This window comes from Brachyhypopomus gauderio, chromosome 11 (assembly GCF_052324685.1).
Source record: "Brachyhypopomus gauderio isolate BG-103 chromosome 11, BGAUD_0.2, whole genome shotgun sequence".
NCBI lineage: Eukaryota > Metazoa > Chordata > Actinopteri > Gymnotiformes > Hypopomidae > Brachyhypopomus > Brachyhypopomus gauderio.
In genome coordinates, this window is record NC_135221.1 from 10,745,717 (window position 1) to 10,761,363 (window position 15,647).

Sequence of the window (15,647 nt, forward strand, 5' to 3'; positions counted from 1 at the left end):
TTTGTCAGTTTTTCCAGTGTTATCCTCTCCTTATTCCTCCCTTTACACGGGCAGCATGGCGGCCTTTTCCACCCGCCCCCCACCCCTTTCTTTCTGGGAGGTTGCAGCAGATTCTAACTGGGGGCTCTTGTTTGAGTGGCTTTGTGAGGTTGGGGTCTTTTCTGGGGAAGGAGGGAGAGAGCAAAGACAAGTCCCAACAAGGGCTTAGGGGATTAAGTTCATTCTCACTGCCACTTCATCACCTCCTTGCTGCCCTCTGCCAGGGTTCTCAATGCGATCCAGTGTTTTGTGATGGCTGATTCACGCCAGTGAACAATTATAAGAACCATCAGCTCCGCCAAAGGCAGCAGGAAAAATATCCTCAGGGTGGTACTCGCTCAATGAGAACAAGAGGCGAAAAAAGCTCTAAATCATGAGCTAGCGGGCAAGTTGCTTGGCTGCTGAAGAACACTGAGCCCAAGTGTTCCCTAGTGAGTGCTTGTCTTCTGTAAGTCTAAATCTACACTGGTCCGTCCTGAACTTTTAAACTTGAAAGCTCAGAGATGCAGAGTCTGTGTGGGCTTTGTTTTACAGCATGTGAACTTGGTGCTCTATTTATGATGTTGATGATTTGACACATCGCTACAGGTACATCATATTGTAGTCATCAACCCAGAGGCTTACAGTGAAAGTAGAAGACAGAACAAATCACATTTTCAAATCACATTTTCAAATCACTAAAATCAGATTTTCCCAAGCACTTCCTGTCCTGCCTCTGATACCCTTAACAAAGGCACATGTTGAGATGATAGGCAGTTGTCAAGTGACGACACACACAGCCTAGAGTTCTCATGCCAGGCACCCTCTTGTGAACAAACACTTGTTAAGTCTGTCTGTGTATGAGCACCCTTGCTCTGAAAGGCTTCATTGAATCCATGGATGAGTAACCTCAGCACTGTCTGAATTGCCTGCGCACTCTTCAAAAGGATCCGCTGGTGTCCCTTTGAAAGCAGGCTCCTTTAGTGGGTAGTCGAAGAGGACTCCACACCCATTTGACTGTATGTCGGGAGCAAGCCTCACACTTGGGATGCCTTAACCCAAAGGGAGACAGGAGCTACGAAAAGGTGATGAAACCGCAGGATTAGCACCAAACAGGATCTCGTTTCAATCTTGAAGAGGCACTGCCTCTTTCCAAGCCCCATGACAATTGAAAGTAATTGGGACTTTTGTCCAAGTAGCATTTCTTCAAAGACAAGGGAACCTCTCAGATAGCCTCCATTATAGTTGTCCTTTGGCTTGGCAATTAGAAACTCAATTGGATGGCCACGAACCAAACCCCTAATCCTCTTAATCTGACCCAGAATTGAGGAGTTTGATTGGTTTAGTAAAAATGCGATCATAACACAAAGGCACATTATTTGGAGGCTGTGCCTCATATGACCAAATAGTCCCCAGCCAATAATGTTTATCTTGTGTCCAATATACAAAAATTCCTAAATATATTGATAGAATATATTCTGTGCAAATTTACATAAGAACAAGGCTGGCGTGATATCACTAAATCATATTAATTTGCATCTAAACGTGGTGAAGTTTTAGTCAAATAAAGCAAGGACATTTGTCATGACTTTCTTCCCTCTGCACGTGTTAATGAGAGAATAATTTGAATCTAGTCAGTTGCTCAAACAGTTGCCCACTTAGACAACAATTGCATCCTGTTAGTTGCCCCAATTATTTAAAACAACTTGGTCCTGTTTAGATGGGCCTGAGTTATGCAAATCTGCACTGGATGCGCATTGTTGCACACATATCCCAGCAGAGCCAGGCCTGTAAATACCATGGAGGCATTCTTTGCCTGTCCCAAATATCCCCCCCAGCACCGAGTCTATAAATAAAAGCTACGTTAAAAGGGTCTAATCCTGAGGATGACCCCGCTTTGTCACGTCACCACGCCGGAGCTGAGGGGGACGGGCAGCACACGGGACAAAACCAGAAAGAAAACAGGGAGTAACACTCCACATTAAATCCACAACAGTGAGCGTCTAGGCCGTCACCTCTGAAAATGACCTCGGTGTTCAAATGGGGAAGGTGGGAGAAAAGGACACACTTTGGAACTCGGACCTCGGCCCTTGCTCGGGTTCCAAAGACCCCTCCTTGTATTTTGGCTGTGCTGAGTGTTGTTGCTGGCTTCTTCGTACATTAATCTTCAACCCCCACCCTCCCCACACCCACCCAAACCCCACCCGCCGCGGCCACATCTCCTCCTGGCTGGCTCGCTCTATTGTAGCCGGCCTCATTGTAATGTGAGCCGGACTCCATCTCTATGCACCGGCAGGCAGGACTGTCTTTTCCTCTGTCCTGCAGTCCTCTCCCCTTGTCCCCCCACACACGCCCCCCTGCCCCATTCCCCAGCCTTAATTGCTTCAGACCACCAGTATGTTGCGCCTGCAGATGTCTCGCTCCTTAATTTGCGTAGAGAGCACAATCAGGCCCATCTGCTGCAGTTTTTACTTTCCACCACCAACCCTCCACCCCACCCCACCCTACTGAGCCTAAAAAAAATCACCTCAGCACTCCCTTAAAGCTCTGCGGTAAGCCCCCCGCCCCAACACCAAAAAAAGCCACAGCTCCTAGTCCTCCTAAAGAAAACCATGTCAGTGGGGCTGGGATTGAAAGCCTATCAAAAAGCTATAGAAGAGTGCTTTAGTTTGTAGGGGCACAATCAAGGAATGGTGCGAAATGAAGGCCCCCTACCAGTTTACTCTGCGTCGCCACTCCCTGTCACAGAATCGGAGGACAGATGGGAGAACTTTTAGGGAGGAATAATCAGAGCGCAGCACGACTGAAGGTAGTGAGTAGCGCCGTTGTTTATACAAAACAAAAATAAAGTACACAAGCATGAATCTCTTCAAAGAGCTGTGCGACACTTGGCCAGAGGCGTCTTCCCCTCCCACAGGGCCTGGCTAGCTCCATGTTTAGGGAGAACACGTTAAACTATTGATCCACTTTACTTCCAGCATAGGCCACTCATAAACTTTTCTTTAATCCAACACAACTGTATCTCACAGATATGAATGAACTATAAATATATACACACACACACACACACACACACACGCACGCACGCACGCACACACACACACACACACACACACACACACACACACACACACACACACATATATAAAATGAAATGCATATAAGAATACTGTTACAGACCATATACAAATCTATATTTTGTTGTATTTTAAATGTAGAGAAACCAATCATCAGGTTTGATTAAACTCATTTAGGGACATAAAGTAAAAAAAAAGACTGATGCAGCAATCCCTCTTAAAGTGACAGCTGAACAGAGTGGGCATTCTGAGTGATGTCTCAAGCATTTAAATACCTTTAGATTGCTTTGGGCTGGTGACTGAGCACTGAGGAATGATTGATGGTCCATTGGAAGGGGACAGAGCTCCTTCTTTTTGGGCTCATTTTCATAATTTTAAGCTGCGACTTTTGTTCGCTCAATCTTGGTTTCATTCTATTTTTAAGCTTTTGTCTTGGGTCCAAAATAAAGCAGTGAGGTAAGTAAGGCCACTGACACCCACCCTTGCCTGCATTGTGGATGATTCAATAAGCATTCATGCCAATTCATGTGTGTATTTATCCACAGTTTTTTTTCTCTTTTTCTCTCTTTTCTTACATGTTCTGAATGCTTGTAGTAGTACTGAAAATATTTTGGAAATTGGTTCTAGACTTCAACGACATATTCTAAAACATTTTTATGAAATCGGTCATTCTACAATATATTGCAAATGGGCAAGCTAAACTATGTATTGCTATTAAAAGCATCATGCGAAAGGCCAAACACCACACATCTATCCGGCATGGCTCCCCTGGGCCCTGCTCGCTCCCGTTCAGCCTGACTTTACAGTCTGACTTTGCAAATGTATTCAAAACTATTTCACTCAACTTCATAAAGTCAAACAGCACAAAACAATCATAAGGCTTCAGTGTTGGAGAAAAAAAAAACCCTTCAAATTTGCTCCCTGTCTGTCTCAAACTTAACAGTCTATTGAGTGTGAACTGTGTCCCAAAGGCAGTGAAAGGGTATTGTGAAGTTTTGATTCGCATGTTATCTGTGGCAGCCTCTCACGTCACTCAGCAGCCCTGGAGAGGGCAGAGGCTTACAGAGTCAGGGGCCCAGAGCACCCCCCCTCCCCCCGCCCCCTGCCGTACCCACAGGAACTGGAGGGCGGCCCACCTCGGCCTATCGTCATGCTCCCTTCTAATTCAATGACAGTTTGTTCTCAATTAGATTTCTTTGTAAAAAGGTGAATGCCTTTTTGCAAAATTTTTCCCTGCCATCTGGGGAGGGCTTTCATGGGTATAAAAGATGGCATCCGCACCATAACACCGATGTTTCGCCTCTTTTTCCCCTGCCTGTCTTTTTGAGTACTCCTTTGGCTAAACTTAGGACATGAAAGACAGAAAGACAGTCTGCTGCCTGGTTAATTTTTGACAGTCTGCTGCCTGGTTTTTTTGTATTTATAGACTTGAATTTATAGAGCTGATGGGATACATTCAGACCAGTATTAGTATCTTTTTTTCTGTAGCATTTTTGATACTTTTGATGCTGTTCTGTACTTTTGTCGGTGTAATGCATAATCCTGGTGCCTGCAATAACTTTCCTTAAAGCATTTAGTACTTGCACACCAGAGGGCACTATTTGATACCATCCTCCTTCGCCTTGGTTAATCATTCACTAAAGAAATTATGCTAGTCTAACTTTTTATATCTTCACTCCAGCAGTACAGTCATCTTGGCCCAGTCAAGCTGTGACGATAGTCATCAGTTTTGCCTCTACCTGTTTATTTCATAAGGTAACAAATGCAAGAAATTATGGTGCGAATTCTTTGCAATTATTTTAATGCACAAACAACAAAATTTCAGGATCTGTGGTGGTCAGGTAAAATTCTAGGTTAATTAATGATTATACATTTCACTGTGTGTATCTGTTATGTTGACATACATTTGTATATTTAAAATAAAACCAAAATCCTGGTACTGGTATAAAGATTTCAAAATATATTTTGGTCTTTTTGATCTTACATCATGGATATTATGAAGATCCTGTTCCATTGGGAGCCATTATTACATGAACGGGGTACTAATTGTGCCAAGCTCTGTGGCATACTGGCAGTCTGGCAGGTGACTGCTAGGGTGTGGACCACACTGTGCATAGGTGAGGCACAGGCACAATTGTCATGGGGGTCTGGAAGCCCAGTGTCAGGATACGAACCCCCCATGGAGCCTGCTTTGCAGTGGAGCACCGGCTTTTGTTTGCCATTTGTTTACCTTGCTTGCCCAAGCCATAGTGGTGTGCACAATGAGGTCTAGATCAACAGCTCCTTGAATAGCCCGTGGCTTCTTTATCCTCAGTCTCAGAGCGCTGGTTACCTCGGAGAAGCAGTGATTAAGAGCCCGACAGGCTATCTTCAGTTCAAAAGCACAAAGGCACTCCACTTATCCAATAAAAAGAGTCCAACACTCTGCACCCGACGCCGCCTGCCCCCAGGAAGGTGGCGGGTGAGTACTACGTAACAGTTGGAGTGTGTTTGGGGACTTCTTGGCAGTACATAGATGGCATGAACAAATTATTCTTTGAAAGCAGTTGCAAAGATAACCTACCCCCAACCACTCCCCCCCCCCCCCCCCCCCACAAAAACAACATCTTAAGTCATTTTAAGGCTTTTTGTCAATTTCAGAAGAACTTAAAGGCATTTAAGGTTGCTGTTTACCCTAAACATGGCATCTGTACTTCTTTGAGACGTATGCAGGTTAAACTTGGGGAGCTGGTGTGACCATGTGGGACGGAGGGGAGGATTGGGAACCGGCCGCCTGAACCAGCTGCATGGCGAAACGCCGCCCAGGCCAGCTTCACAACAAAAGATGAAAGCGTGTCCTGCTGAGGGGCACAGGCTCCAGGTGACTGGAGCGACCTGATGCGCTGAAGCTCAGGGCTCCTCAGAGCAGGAAAAAAAAGCAGGATCCTGTTGTATGGCAGCCATTGATGCATTCTAGAGAAAAGGGGGCTTGGTTCCCTTGCTTTTAAACACCAACACATAATCCTTCCCTTCGCCAAACAGACAATGGAGCGGTTTGGAGGTGGCACCTCTGCCGCCGACTCCTTACAAGGGAGACGTGCATTGTGGACCGTTGCACACAGATCAGGTTTCGCAGGAGAAATCGGGTTCTCTAATGGCTGCCCTATGTGATAGTGTTGTCCCCTTGTCCCTAATTGCTTGTTTCCTCATTTTAACATTGCTGCAGGCTTTCTGTGGGGATGTAATTTTCACCTGTCTGTGCATGTCCGCGTACCAACACCAAATGCATATGCATGTTTATTGCAAGTTGGTCATGTGGGTAAACAGAAGACACCCTTGAACTGTCAAAGAATAGCTGCTGAAGAATGAAAAAGAGGGGAAGTAACTTATGAAGGGATGAATGACTTTCTTATTTGTGTTTGGTGGAAGAGTGAATTCAAATACATTCTTGAGCTGCATTATAGGCTGTGTAGGTTATTTTTGGATAGTACTTCTAATGTACATGGTTTGCACAGTTCAGGCATATTTCACCTGTGTCTGAATTTCAGGAGAAGTGAATTCTGTTGGCATGTCTTGAGATACCTTCATGACGTTTTCATGAAACAAAACATTTTGTGGAAAAACACATCTGCACCTAATGCAGCTGGTTACAAATCAATCAGGAACTTAAAATGTTCTCTTCATAAATAGGAAGGAATTACTGAACAAATCTATATGCCCTCTTCGACATTTGTTTCATTTTGTGGTTGTTTATGATTTTGACTTACATTATGTTTGATAGATGTGAGGATTTTGTTAAATGCTTCTATCGTTCATGTTTTCCAATGGTCTCTGTGTCTCTTCCTGTGTCATGGTGTCTGTGTGGGTGGAAGCAGGCAGAGGTCAGGAGGTGATAACATTCTCTGAACTGAGGCCTTCAAGGCAACTCCACCCCCCCTCCTGTCTGTCCTCCTCCTGTCACTCCCCCTCCTGTCTGTCCTCCTCCTGTCTCTCCCCCTCCTTCCTCTCCTCCTCCTGTCTCTCTTTGTAAGTTTGATCACATTCTGGTGCTGTTGGACTAACTGCCTGAGGTTAGACTAGTAGCCCTTTCTGGCTCATTAAAAAATGTGATCTGAAGTTTCTCCACCTGCACAAATAAACATTGATATCTGAAATCTGAGGATCAACACTCCCGATTCATCAATGCCAAATTCCTAAGATTCCCCTACTTTATAAACAAGAGAATAATTCCTCTGCAAAAATAAGGAAGATTGAGCTGGGATTTTTAAAAATGGATAATTAGGATGATTCTTTAAACAAGAATGCTATAACTCAAGTCAAGTTTATTTATGTAATATGTTTCATACACAGTGTAAATTCAAATTGCTTAAGTAAAAATATTGTCTCATTTATAATCTCTGCAGAGTAATATACAAGGTTTTGATTAGAATAAGGTATCACATACCATTACTGCATTTTATTTAAGGGCACTAGAGCTTTTCAGGCCCGTGGAAGAAATTCCTTTTCTTCTGACATTTCTTCTGACAATCTAGGGACTCCATGGTTTCAGTGCTGTATCTAGTTAGTGTTTACATAGTGTTGAAAATAATGGGTTCAGAAGTTCATGCAATAAAGCAAACCTGCAAAGGGAGTTCACCACCATTTCAGTGAGAGAAAGTGGCTTGTTAGTTTGACTCTATTTTCTTTGTCCTGTTGTATTCCGCTGTGACCCCTTCACTAAACATTTATGGTATGTCTCTGAGAGTTTATGAGAAGAAGAATACAACCAATAAACATAACATTGCATGGGACTTATACCATGGTACCTGTTATCATCTTTATTACTGCGAAGTCCCTACAAAAGTATGCATAAGCTGTGTTAGAGCTGTGCTGTGCTCTTCCCCCCCTAGGTCCAGATAATTCTACGAACATCTATTGTAAATGTCCATGCATCCTTAGCACAGTGATCTTTGACCTGCAATAGATACATTGTGGCCTGAAAATAATGCTGACTTTTCAACTTCTATAAGCCGCTACACAAACCATTGATCCGCATGGTAATGGCATTTCCAAATGACATCAGTAACACAGTTTTGCTGTCAATTTGCAGCTATTATAAACACTCCCAATCATATCAGAGATTAGATATATATTTGCTATATCTTACAAAAGAACTATTCCATTTAAAAACATTTAGCCATTTATCACATTCTTTTGCAAATTAGTTTTTTTTTTTTAGAAACATATACCATATATGCAGATACATGGGTCATAATGTGCATTCACAATTATAATTTTTTATGGAAACATCTGCATTATATCTCAAGATCCAGTAGATGTTCATCAGGGTAAGCTCATCTGCATTAGTGTGCTCATCTACTTGGGCTGGGGCTGGGGCATCACAGAGTGTGTTAATCATTCTCTTGTCAGTGTCTAATCTCAAAAGCACTCAGGGACAGCTCAGCAGGACCACTGATGGACGCTTGCTCCACTCCTCCACGCCTCCAGGAGAGTGATCAACCATCTCCCTCTGCTCCTACAATAATGAGCACAGGAAGCCCAATCTGCAAGAGAAGTGCTACGATGAGAGTGGAGGGGTGGGGGCTCCTCGGCTGTGAATAAGAAAGAGAGGGGCAATGATTGATCCGCACTGTTATTGATCACACGGCCCGGGCCACCTAAGCCTCCGGACCGCCTGTGTTGGAGAAGCAGCTGAGATTACCACGCACGTCACTCTCTGTGTACATGCCACTGGTCAAATGATCCTTCTGACAGAACTGAAGTCTCTCTTTAGCATGCGCTGGATGATGCAACTTCTACTGATGCTGCTGTGCTGAGCATGGAAGTGATTAATAAATGTCACATGTTTATCTGTTGCAGTGTTTTTATTTCTGGGCCTAATATAACACATTTAGTCTAAATTAATAATTGATATTGAAATTTAAAAAGCAAGCTTTAGGGTGCTGAGATGATGATTTACTTTTAATCTTTTTATAAGCTAAATATTCTTATTCTTAAGCTAAATAATGCAACACTCAGGTAATAATTAAATATCTCATTAAATTATGATTCACACTTATATATACAGTTCTAGTCAAATGTTTAGACACAAATGACTGAATGTATGTTTTTAATAAAGGCATTTTAATTACAGGAATTATGCTTACATTTGTTTCCTAAATACATATATATACAGTATATAAAGAATGTATAGAATTTCATCATACACACGCACACGTACAAACACACACACACATTTTTAGATGGACCCTTAGCAAATAGTTATCTTTTAGTGTTCTGCGTATATATATATATATATATATATATATATATAGCATTTTAAACCCATTACCATTAACACCGATCTGAGACATTTACTGAGTCACTTACTGAAGTTGAGAGTATCACATCTTCAGCGCTGCACAAATAAAAGCCCTCAGTCCACTGACGTGCCATCCCCGTTCTGCAGAGAACAGAGAGAGCTGTCTGATTTGCAGGCACACCGTTCAGCCCCTGCTCTGTCTGCTACTTTGGCCCAGTCCCCTTGCTTCGCTTTCAGCCCCGCTGGCGTCACTGGCCTCGCAATTATTTCAGATTTCCAGCGTCCCCTGGAACTAATGTGATAAAACCCCAGAAAAAGAAAAAGGTGGACAAAGAGAGAGATGTAGCCCTGGGCAGGATGGCCGGCAGAGGTCTAAGCCAAGGCAACAAGTGCCTTTGGGCACTAATGGGATTTTCAGGGGCTTGTGCTGATCTCCTGCATGCCCATTCAGGGAGTCCTTTTGCAGCCGAGCGGCACACTTCGGCCCCCCAGCCTTGCTGGGTGCACACAGAGGAAGCATTGCACGAGCACGGCAGCATCCCAAAGCCACTGCTACAGGTGACATTTACAGACAAGGGAGCGTCATTAAAGTCACAGTCTGCACTGTTCAGGGAAGTCATGTCGTTTAGAAGGCTGCTATGTAGTTTCTGCTAAACAGACCACCATGAGCAATGTCTTTGTTTGAGCCTTGATCCAGGGATTGTTGTTATGCAAAGTGATCGTGGAGTTTTGTTAGTGATGTCCATTGAGTCAGAATTGTGATGTACCTGGATATACAATATAATGGCTGAGTGGTAGTGACCTCACCAGGGCTTTTCCATGACAGCTGGGCTGAATAAAGTTCATACGTGTAGTGTGTACAAAATGCCCAAAGCCCAAATATCCAAGAAAAGACTCATACACTAAACCCTAATGACAATGTTACATTTAAAAATCTTCTATTAAAAGCCAATTGGCAGCACCTAGTTTTTGAAATTTGCTATTGCAATTTATGTCTAGTCTTGTTTTGTTATTCCTCAGTACCATATCTGGAGTGCTCACTTGTTCACTTATCTTCGCTGCCAGCTCATTTACAGTGCGTACTGTATAGTGACAAAAGAGTGCACACTTCTTAGTGAGGAGTGCCTTTGTGTTTGAATCAGAAACACCAGAGATTAAACAAGGTTGAGAGAGAGAGAGAGAGACAGATAGAGAGAGAGAGAGAGAGAGAGAGAGAGAGAGATTGAGAGAGAAAGAGAGACATTAAGAGAGAGATAGAGAAAGAGAGAGAAAGAGAGAGAGAGAGAGAGAGAGAGAGAGAGAGAGGGAGAGAGAGTGCTTCAGGGCTTGATTTGAGGGTGGGCAAATCTGACAGCATGCTTTGAATCTTTCTGGTGGAAGGGGGCAGTGCTCTGTCAGGCAATCTTCAAGTGGTGAGGCTTTTCAAAGCTTTGTTATCCACTTTGGACTGCCCTTTCTGACCTTAGTGTGGACGCGCTTAGCTCTTCAAGGAAATGGAGAGGGGTCTTGGCCGTGTGGCATTGTGGTCCAGGGGAAGCAGGGTTCAAACGCACATGACCAGCATTCCCCAAGGAGCGGTAAGGGTGAAGGCCCAGTACAAAGGTGAACCAGGGCCTTCGTCATTGGACACACGAGAGAACTGGAGATGAGGAGAGATTTAATGTCCACAGACGACCTCCTTGTTTCGCGAGGCTGTAATACACAGTGCCTATTCTCTCACTGCCTTTGTCTTGCTCTGCCTTTAGGGGTTGAGTCTTGCCTCCTATCATATCCTCTCCAAATAACAACAATGCTTTGGAAATCTGCACCTGCATGTTTACGCTCTATGGATATTTGGAGGAAAATTAATTTCTTCATCTTAACTTTATGCTCATTGGTTAAATAAGGGGGAAGGGGGAGGTTTTGGCACAGATTTTTTCGGTGTGTTAAATTTCAAACTTAACATGTAACTTCGGGTTATTTTATGTAGAAGCTGGTAGCCTCTTCATACACTTCATACGGGTTTTCCTACTGTGTCGTACTGGATCTTTAGTGATGCTTTCATGGCCCATTTTGAAACTTTATAATTTAGGTTATTCATTTAACCTCACAATTTTGAACACCACTCCATTATTTCATGTAAAGATGAACAATGACAGAAATATGACAGCTGCATCTAAAGTCCATCTACAGTCATATTACTTGTATTACAATCTACTAGCTACCCAGTGGTCAAGCACCTCTTAACACTTGCAGCCACTCAGAACAAGCAGCTGCGTGATTGACAGGTATGTTGCTTAGTGACATGAGACAGCCAGACCCTGTTGCCCTCCCTCCCACTGAAAAAACAGGCCACCACATCAAGAACTACCCGCCAAGAAGCAAACATAGATGGGGTTAATAAGTAGTATGGTTACTAAGTGATTTCTGATGAGACAATTTGTTAATACTCCCAAATCAATCAAATTTGACAGATTTAGTTAAGTGACTGCATGTAGATTGTACTTGTAAATGCACCGATAGGTAACTGACAGTAAACAGAAATAGTAATGCTATATTTGTGCTTCAATTTTTGGTTTCATTTTGAATCCAAGAAAACATGAAAAATCATCGTGCAGGGGCTTTTTTGTCTTACCTATATTTATCTTATTATTGTAATTTTTTTTGATTTAAAAGTAGATTTCAATGCAAATTTAGAATGCAACCCACAGTGGAAAACTCTAAAAGATATTTTCAAACTGTGCATATGCTAATGCTGATCTATTTAAAAAGTATCAGAACCACTGGTGGCTGTGTTGACCTTCAGAGATTTCGAGAGAGGATCTCAGCGGAGGCAGGTGTTACACACTTCCCATTATGTACCAATGCAAATTACCACCCAATCTCAGACAGCACTGGGACACACAGTTACAAGTATGTACCAGGGGGAAAGTTCCAAATCCAAATGCTGGTTCATTCATGAGTGAGGTGGTGAGAGAGAAAAAAACTGCGTTCCATGTCCTCTTAGCTTTGGTTTAACCTTTTGCTGGCACGTACTGACCAGCGTGCCGTTCGTCGCCAGCACAGACATGGCTGAATGCAAAATGCAATTAAAGGAGGCTGCCTGGTCTTACGCTGTCCCAGACACTTTCACTGGGGGCTTTAATCCAAACCCCCAGCTCTAAGACCCTTATGTGATCTGGGACACACGGCTCCCTTTTACGCCGCTTCATCCCGCTCCTTTGTGTTCTTAATCGTTCCTTGGTATTAAGCAGCCTTGGCAGCACAATCCCCTTACTAACACTCAGCCATGGCGCTTTGTTACGGGGCAGGATGGCCCTCCCTGCATCGCAACACCCCCTCCCCTGCCCCCGGAGCCGCGCATGGCCCCTCTGTTGTCTCTCTCCAGGCCGAGAGGCCCTTCTTGGGCCGGCGTGCCTAAACCCCATGTTGCTTCACGTGCCAGCCGTGTACCAGCACACACGCAGAAGGAGAACTCACGCTGGATGAGATCTCCTGGTCTGCCTCCACTCCTGATCTAGTACTGTTAGATTATGATGGGCAATACATTTTTAGCTACATTCTGAGGTTTTGCACACCTTTTACTTATAGAAATGCAGAGATTAAATATTTTAGATTATTTAATTTGATGCATCATGCTGATTAACAGTAGGTACCAGCACACCCAATTGGTGAAGTGCTTATGAGACTTATTTTTATTAACTAAGATTTAAATGTATTACTAGTCAAAATATCAAAATACATAATGTTATTATAGTAGTATAGTACTGTTTGTGGAAGGCAAGTGACCTGCAGACACAGTCACTGTTCTGTTTAGACAGAAATCTGTAAAAGACATTTATAGTAATTATTATGTTAATGGTTATTTATTTATCACATGTTATATTCCATTACATTTCTGGCATGCATTAAATGATGTGCATACCAAAAAGATTTGCAACTGAGCTTACTGGAATTCTAAGGACGACTGACAAGAAAAAAAAGTATTTTTTTAATCTCTATATTTTGCAGGCTTCACATTTCATTATTATACATTATGCTGCTACTTCAACAAATTCTCAGAAAATATTGTCACTAAAGTCTAAAGATTTTACTTACAGCTCCTACATAACCTTGCTGGATTGATCTTTCATAAACCAATAGAAAAGCATGTTCATTAATTTATGATTGAGTATTATATCTATACATGTACACAAAAATTAAGCTTAAGTTTGCATGAAACATTACATGTGTGTCTGAAAACTAGACTGAAGGTTGATTTAGTGCTTTACTGTGCATTCAGTTTTTTTTCAAAGCATTCACATTTCTGGAGAGCTGTTAACTTCAACGAGAAAGAAAAACAGATGAGAGTATTGTAAAAGCCATTAAAAGAATATTTTCTCTGTTCTTTGTTTTTAGTTTTTTCTCTCTGAGTGCTTCTCAACACTACCCTCAGACACACAAACAAATGCAAATCACTTCGAAAACTTTACATAATGTAACTTGGACCCCCATTTTAGAACTGGGCTGAATAGCTCTTAAAGCAGGCCTAATTAATCTAAGTATAGAGCCAATGGGCCCACTTGGAATTTTTTCACTTCTTTCTCTGGGCGAAAAGAAAGAATAGGATCAGGCCTCCCCTTTTTGTCCAGAGAAAGGTCCGCCTCATTCCACTATTTCTGTTAACATTGCACAGCGTTACACACCCTGGGTGAAGGGATTCGAGTCACATCACCTCACAGCTTCATTCTATTTAACTCGTGTAAAAATGTGAGATTGAGTGAAGGTGTAAAGAGATATACAGCAATATTCTCTGTTTTTTAGGGCCTGCACTTTTTAACTCCGAGAAGCCTGGTGCTAGAGTTGTCAGGTGCTGGGCTAACTGGGCAGAACAATGGGGAGAGGAGAAGCAGAAGGCTGGAGATGAATGCTTTTGGTAAATCAGTAATGGAGCTAAAGGGCATACGCCTGTGGGGAATTTGCTGGCTTATAAAAGAGCTTTAAGAGGCCCTCATTCATATGGACCCAAAGAGATTTGAATTGCCCCCTTCACAATCACATGAAAGGCTGAGCTCAGGGTGTTCTGAAACAAAGTGGAAATCACGCTGCCTTTCAATGGCTCTAATAAGCTTTTAACTATTTTACATTATGGCGTTACCCTCTTCTTCTCCTCTCCACAAGGCATTGTTTGGCCGTGCAGCAGGCCGGCCGAAATGTCTGATTTATACTTTTCTTCATGGTAAATTTAAACAAAAAAACTTTCAAAAACTAAAAGAGACATGAATAGGAGGCATTCAGAGGTATTATATAAAGTTGAAAATAGTATTTATCATTGTACTGATTGTTGAGTTGAAGCTGCAAAAAAAAAAGAAAAGAGATGATGAATGAAGGAAAAATGCAGCATTTGAAATAAACAAAACAGCTATATCTGCCATACAGTTAAACGATTTAAATAATTTCTCTGTGATCTGCATATATTAGTGCACAGATGGAAATTTTATTAAAAAGTGCAATTTCTTTCTCTTTGCTGTATTATTGTTTATCTTTATACATGCTTTGATGCAACACATAATACATTTTGCTTACTGAATTATTAGATTTCAAATTTCAGCTTTTTGAGGCTACCAAGAATCTGAAGCTTCAGGCAGGGTCCCCGTTGCCATGGTTGTTTTTACTGCCCTGGAAATTGCTATTCCGCAGAGTCTGCAGGGGTCATGGGTTCAGGCGTGGCCTGCCTGCGTCCTCGCTGGGAGCGAACGTGGTGGGCGGAGGCGTGAGGGCCCAGAGAGAGAGAGAGACGCACAGCCAGAGCCGTCGCCCTCTGGATGACACCCCGAAATTGGGGGACCCCTCGGCTGTGTGGACATTAAGAATTTCATGGTAATTGTTGAAGACAAGGAGGAGGGCTTGACCTCCAATGCCCTGATTAAGTTCTCATAAAAAAGCCATGGCCTGGCCCCAACGCTGACCTAGACAGTAAAACAGCAATGGTTCCTTTGAGGATGGGCAGGCAGCATGCACATGCTATAGCAGACCCTCTGCACCAGCGCTACTGTTGGCAAATACAGTTACAAACAGAGTCTAGTCCTATAAACATAAATTATTACTGTATCATTCACATGTACCCAGACCTTATTCACAGACTACACAACCTGCTTCTTACAAACAGCATAATGTACTGCTGCACATTGTCTATAGACAATAATATAAACAAACCCTAGGCATAAACAACTATTTAACAACTTGCTATAATTAAACATAGCAAACAAACTGTTTGGTATTCCATCAAAACTTATTCCATTTACACCACAACC